This window comes from Protopterus annectens, chromosome 3.part1, assembly GCF_019279795.1.
Source record: "Protopterus annectens isolate FY-2018-M chromosome 3.part1, PAN1.0, whole genome shotgun sequence".
In the NCBI taxonomy this organism is placed as follows: domain Eukaryota; kingdom Metazoa; phylum Chordata; order Ceratodontiformes; family Protopteridae; genus Protopterus; species Protopterus annectens.
Window position 1 is genome coordinate 640,945,243 of NC_056732.1, and position 7,481 is coordinate 640,952,723.

Sequence of the window (7,481 nt, forward strand, 5' to 3'; positions counted from 1 at the left end):
ACTGCGTGGCTGGTGAGAGGTACTTCTAAGCAGTCCAAAGTTTGGTATTCATTCGAGAGATCTTTCTGTTCTGTAGGGTACTCTTTAAGGTAGCTAGATAGGAGATAGGAAGAGACAGCCCATGTCATAGCACAGAGCTTCCAGGGGATTGCACACCACGCGGAGGACTGAGGGGATGTTCTACAAAGGACGAGTTGATTTAAAAAAAATCATGATCCACTCTCCATGCAGACGAGCAGCAGATGTGAGCAGGATTGTCAGGTCACTAGTGGTGGACCTGTAGCAGAACAACCTTTGTCAGCCACTGAAGAATTCCTAGTAAACCTTGCAACAAAGGACAGCTTCAAGGCATCCATCACACAATATGTCTTGGATGTGCGTGCCACCTTTTCCACACAAGAGGAGCATCCAGGTATGCTTATTTGGATAAGCATTGGAATACTGCAGCACTTAGTGTGTCAGGGTGTACATAGTTTTATGTGGGTGTCAGGTGTTTTATGGGGTGGTGGGAAGCAGGTTAGCTGAAGTTTTAAGCTCATGCAGAAATTGTGAACCACATACATTTTAACACACCTGCTGCTGGTGCTGTTTACATTACCTCTCCCTCGTATGTTTTTCAGGGCCATCAAGAATAGGAAGGGGCTGTGCTCCTGTTACTGGTAAGCACAAAATATTTTTTGTCGAAGATGTATCTTTACTTTAAGGTATTAGCTAAAGTGTCATCCCAGGCCTGCTGTCTGGATTGATGTACTGTCTGCATGATTGATAAATGTACAGATATGTTCTGACTGCACACACTTTAGGGTCATACCTATACCTTGTAGGTATGACCACAGTTATTGAATTCACAGGACTGTCAGGACTTTTCAGATGGCCATACTAGTAAACTGTGCAAAGTTCTACAGAATGTCAGTAGCGTGCATAATTTATGTTTTGCTCATGAGACTCTAATTTAAAGATCTGTTATTTTCAAATACTTAAAGATTTGGTTTAGAAAATAATGTCCTCATGTCCTACTATACCAGATTGTGGGCTATACAGGACTGTAATAGTGACAGCAGTGTATACAGCTTAACATATACTGCAACATAGTACTGCAGAGCATAGTAGTGCAGGTATAAATCTGATGTATTTTCCTTATATACAGGTGACATGGGAGGTTAATCTTTGTCTACTTCACAACCTGATGTCAGTGTCTCTTCAGACTCTGATGATGATGCTTGCCAAAGTGAGGCACAGCTGAGGGTTGCAGGGCCTGAATCTGTCACAGAGGTTTACATCCCTCGTCCACCCTCATTATCACTGTACACAGTCAGTATGCCTATGCATACCCTGTCCCCTGAGGCCACAGATATTGGACAGCTGGAGGATGGGGATATTGAACAGGGAAGTGTGTCCACTGTGGCTACAGTGAGTGTTGACAATAGCCATAACAAAACAGTTGGTGCAGTTTCACACAGCAGATTGATAGGGGTACTCGTAGGAGGCATGCTTTCTCACCACCACCTGCTGCAGGTGTCTCATCACGTGTCTCTCGGCATATGTTTAGGGCTGTCATGGAGGCACAGGCACATTCTCAAAGAAACTCCAGATGAATGCTCAGGGTTATGGATGTAGGACAGTTTGACATCCATGACTGCCTCTACCACATTGCTGATACCCTGGACCAGTTTACTGATGCAGTGGAAAGACATTGATCTGAAACAGATCACAAACTATCTGTCTTGGAATGCACATTGTCTGTGATGGAGCATCTGGTTGGAGTTGATTGTTGGACTCATGGGCACATGTTAACAACTACATCTGCTGAGAGTCCATTTAGCAATGAACAATCATGCTCCCATAGTGGCAGTACATCCAGTGCTCCAGAAGGGAGTGTGCTGTCCACACAATATGTTGCAGGATAACAGCACGTGGTCCTGGGCATTCCTGTGGAGGACACAGCCCTGGCAGACAGCAGTCTCTATCAAGTAGTAGCCCAGGATCTGACCTTGGGCATGGAGATGTCAGTGCAACTCCTGGCAAAGCCAGTTCTCATGTTCAGGGGCAGAGATGATGAGCTGTCATCTCAAAGCTATCTAACATACAGTCACATAGGGCTAGCACTGAGCTTGGCTGTATACATGCAGACACTCACATACCACTGTCACATTCAGGTCACCTACAGACACATATGCCACATTTGCATGGTCCATCTTGCCTGCTTCCCTTTCTGACTCACAAAACACACTTGCCAGCCTATTGGGTCAGCCTAGGCCTCCTACATCCCCATACAACACCCTGTGCAAGTAATGATACTTGTGCCACATCCTTGGCATCCTTCCTATCGATGCAGGGAAATGAAACTATGTGTCTGATGCACAGGGTGACTATCTAAATTTATATGTAATTGTTTCATCCATTGTTACCTTTAACATGCTACTCAAACTGTTCAGTTACAGATATTGTACGCTGCCATCACTAATGATTAAACCACATTATGTTGTGTCCATTACATTGGATGATGTTGTAATGGTTGTGTAGTCACACAGTGAAAGATGTCTCATGGAACTGTTTACATTTCACTTTCAGGACTGTGTAGGACACACCTATGGGTACACATCTACAATAAATACATCAATGGCAGAGCACAGGATGGAATGGCAGCACAGAAGGAAAATGTCATCAGCAAGGTAAAACAGTAAAGGTGCATGGATCCATGGGTTCAAATGTGTACAATAGGCTAACATAAAAAGGGCTTCTTTCAGCCTAGACATGCATCCCTAAATTCTGAAAAGGTCCAATACCCTTAATAAGTGTAAGCAGGGTTTTGGGAGCTGAGACATGTACAAGCTGGAAAGTGGGAGATGAACCACCTATGGTTTCCCTGTGTCCATTAGAGACATTTGTTCTAAAGCAGTTATCATTGTTGTGCTCCCCATCCTATTGTGTAACTTGCACATGATTTGTAATTGGGTGGAACTCTGCTTTACATGGATGGGGAGCCTGTTACATATTGGGTGTAGTCTCTGGGCTACATACCTCCCTGTCCAGCATGCCCTATTTAAACCACAGTCAAGGTGTAGGTGTGCATGATAGGTAATTCTCATGCTAGTCCTTTCTTGGATGTGCAGGAGGTACACAGTGAGATCTGACACCTCCCTGTATGGCAGCCATGCACCTCCCCTCCAAAGCATGTAGGAGACAGAATACACAGTTATGGCCTTGACGAGGTCTGCATAGGACATGTTATGTATACTGTGTATTGGTTTATTGTGGAGCTTCTCTGGATGTTACAGTTGTTGGATATACCTGGTTAGTTACATATCAAAGTTGGCATTGCACTCAATGATAGGTGTGATGAATGCCGAATACAGTGGAACAATGACTTTCTTGGATTTACATGCCATAGCTTTGTTTATAAGTTGCTTAACATAGAATGAATCCACAAATATTACCAACCCATAACAGTCAGAGGCTAGATCACTATCTATGTGTCCATAGGTCCCTGACTACTGGGTCATCTGCTGGAGGTATGCGGTCAGTACAATAGTTATCAGGAGTGGATGAGTTCTCAAGCGATATTATTGTGCATTCCTTGGCATTTAGTGCTAGTACATGGATCTGAAAACAACTGAATATATGTGTCATCCCATCCTGGATAACTTTTGAGTCAGTGTGGGATTCAATGACAGCTCCTAATTTGCAATCATATGCAAATTTAGTCATTCAGAGGCCAATTATAGTGGTCATGACTGCAGAGAAGTACATTCCTAGAAGGAGCAGTCTCAGGAATGATTTGTGAGGGAGTCCACTTGTGACTGGCCTTATTGTAGTGGTGGACTCCCCAATGTTATTGTCCTGGATAATGTATGTCAGCCACTTGACTATCCACTGGCTGACATACTAGTTTGTAACTAATTTCTATAGTTTGTCAACAATGCTTGATGGCCTAATAGTGACAAATGCCTTGTCAGGTCATGGTAGGTGGAGTGAATCCTTTTGCCCTCGTCCCTTGCTTTGTTTACCACTCAGTGAGGTCCATCAGGTAGGGTAGCCATGATCTGCCCTAGACAAAACCAAACTGGGTTTGGCCCAGTGTCTGTAGGTGTACTGCATCTTTAACGGTCATTTCCATGATAATTCTTTTTATGGCTTTAAATATCAGACTACTGAGACTTCTAGGTACAGTGCTTGTAACTGCATGCTAGTTGTCCTGTGTGCAACTTGGTATTGCAGTTGATTCCATCATAGTTTCCAAGAAAATTGTCACTCAAGGTGTCTGAGTCTGTAGATACCACAGGCAAACAGTGGAGGGAAACTAATACGTACACCCTGTAAAGGTAAGGATGTAGCATTTACACAGTTATTCTGCAGTTAAACTCTAATCTAGCCGTGCATACTGAAAACAAACAATTACCTTGTGAAGAATGCTGAAAAGAGGGGAGTGTCCTGAATTGCTGGTGCCTGGCTACTACTCCTGTTGGTCTCACCAAAGCCACAATCTGCTGGGATACAAAGCTACTACTCTTTTACTCTCACCAGAAGCCAAATGTTAGTGCCAAGATCAAGATGAGAAGCAGGCCACAGCCTGTTTGTAGATCCACACAGTTGTCCCACATGATGCAAGGCTCTGTAGGCTTAACATACCTTTTTCCAAGTAAATTCTATGATTAGTAACCAGAGCAATCATTTAACTTTTGCATGTACTATGCCTTGTGTTCTGAGCCTTGTAGAATTTGACTAGGGTACTGACCTCATGGTGATTAGGAGCACAGCTGCTGTGTCACAATACAGTGTTCAATGTCAGGTGACATAGATGTCCAAGGTTGCTCTACCAAACTCTGCAGTGGCAGTCATCCATGTTAGGTGACAATTTCAAAACAATTCATGCACCCCACCCTTCAACAGCTTAATGGTGGACACCTGGGTGTCATGGGTGTGAGGCCTACTGCAGAGGAGTGGCCACCTTTGACCAATGTGTTTCTCCCTCCCACATGTCCTAGGTATGTCATACTGTACATTTATGTTACTGTACCACCATTTCACACATCATCCGATTGTTGTCTGGTTGCTTGACAGCCATTGTAGACTTGCAAGGCCAAAGTAATGACTGCAAAGTTGAGCACGTTTTCTGTGCCTGAACGGGCATCCACATCTTCACTGCAAAGAGTGCCTTACAGACAGTGTGCTTGAGGCTGTCAACCACAAGGGTGTAGCAGCATGACCCTAACTTTGCTGGAGTTGCACATTGTCACATTTATAGGTATGCTATTATGACCCTGGCTATAATGGTATTTTGATTAAAGCAAGTGCCACATGACTGACAAAGCATTGTACTTAATCTACCATGTTATACCATACTTTCAGGTACTGTTTTACCCTAGGATGACAACATAAAGGTGATAACATGTTAAATCTAAGCATCTGTCAGGCCACTGCCTAACCATGGCCTGTTGTGATGTATCTATTTCTAATGGCATTATTGACTGCTGATGAGATATGGAAAGCATTCCCAACCCTCTACTCCTACTCCACGCAAGCACAATGTGTAAGAGATGTGACTGTATTAAAAAGCTTGCATCCATGCTCTCTCACACACCAGTCAGTGCACATGACAATGAGCAGGTTGGCAACATGAACACCGTAACTCCTACTCCACCCAAACCCACATCACACATACTTACATGTATGGAGATCCTTACAGACATATAAGTAGACACAAGACAATGCAAGCTAGCTGCACATCACAGCTCTGCAGAACACAGTACATATAATATCTCGCACACCACTGTCTCACTGGTCAAACACCTAAGGCAGAGCACCAAAACAAGCATATTACACATAGGTGATTACATCATGAGAGACGTTGATGTGCCTCTCACCAGGCTACATAAGGGAAAGGTCATGGTCAGCTTTCTGTGAGGTGCCAGGATATGCTATATCACACATGCTCTCATGTCTGTCAGCATCAGGTACTGTTATGACTACATCATAGTTCCTGTTGGTGTGTATGACTTGAAACATACCTCTCTGGACTGTGTGCAGAAACATGACTGAACTTCCAGCCTATGTAGCTCAGGCAGGTATACCCTTGGCCTTAGGCTGCATTTCACCATCACCAATGATGATGGCTCAATACAAATAGAAAATGATTGACTTCAATAACTGCCTTAGTATGTGGTGTCATTGTAAGGGGATCTATTATCTGTCAGCCTGGGGTGACCTGCTCAGCAGAACTCAATGCTTTGCCAGAGATGGACTTCATCTGTCATCCCTGGGATTTGGGCTACTTGCAAGTCTATTGCCAACCCCATAGTGTGCCTGTTAGGTGGTGTCTCAAGAGAAAATTTTCCCATGAGAAAACAACATCTACAAGCAACATCACTGTTATGCTGCTAAATGCTAGGAATGTCACCACAAAACTCCACTCACTGGAAGCTGTTACCATCTGATAAGATGCAGACATTTGTGCAGTCACAGACACCTTTGTCAAGACTGTGGAGAGCACAACAGTCATACTAAGCTATACCTCTTTCCACATCTTCAAACCTCAAACTTAAAGCGTACAAAGTAACAGAGGCAGTGTATACATATTTATTAGGGATAGTTACACATCCAGATTGGTTACAATATGATTCCGTGGCAAAACTGCAGGTGCTATTGACTGCTTGTAGGACACCAAATCAAGTCATTGCCAGCCACAGGAGCAACTCCATGAATCACAACATCCACTGTGTTTATATGGATCTACTTGGGTCTATCAGGATACATCAAAACAAGATGGTGTTGGGTAAATTTAATGACCCACCAACTGGGTAGATTATTCATCCTCAGACTCAATTGCCCAGAGGTTAGTCAACTTCCTTAACTACAATGCCCTGGACTAGTGGTTTGACATCCACACAAGGGGAGAAATATACTGGATTAGGTGCTTACCAATATGGGTGACCACTGTAGAACCTCTACTGTGAGGTCCTCCCTAATGAGATCTGACCACAAAGTGGTCTCATTCAAAATAAGTATCACAACTGACACCCCCTTGCAGCAGATAAAGTGATAAAGTTCGACAAAGCAGATTATGACCTCCTATAGGATGGTATAAATAGCTTAACTACACCACCCCTCAGATGAAACAGGCAACCACATCGAGCTCTACACCAATGCTTTATACAAGCATCTGTACAACTGCATTGAGTCACCTGACAGGAGCAAAGCAAGCTCCTCATGGCACAGCAAACCTGCTTGGTGGACAACTGCTATTAGCAGGCTTTGCAATAAGAGGTATATATTGGCGTCTAACAATAGGAGGGAGGGAGACCCCCTAAAATGGAAGCACTCCCTCCTCAGCTTAAACAAGCAAATACGTGTCATTGTGAAATCCTGGAAAAGAAAGTACGGGACAAAATTAACCTCCTCCACAAAGGACAACTACAAGGTATCATGTAGTCGCATGTGTAACGTAAAAGGAAAGGCTCACATTTTGCCAAATTTGTAGTTAA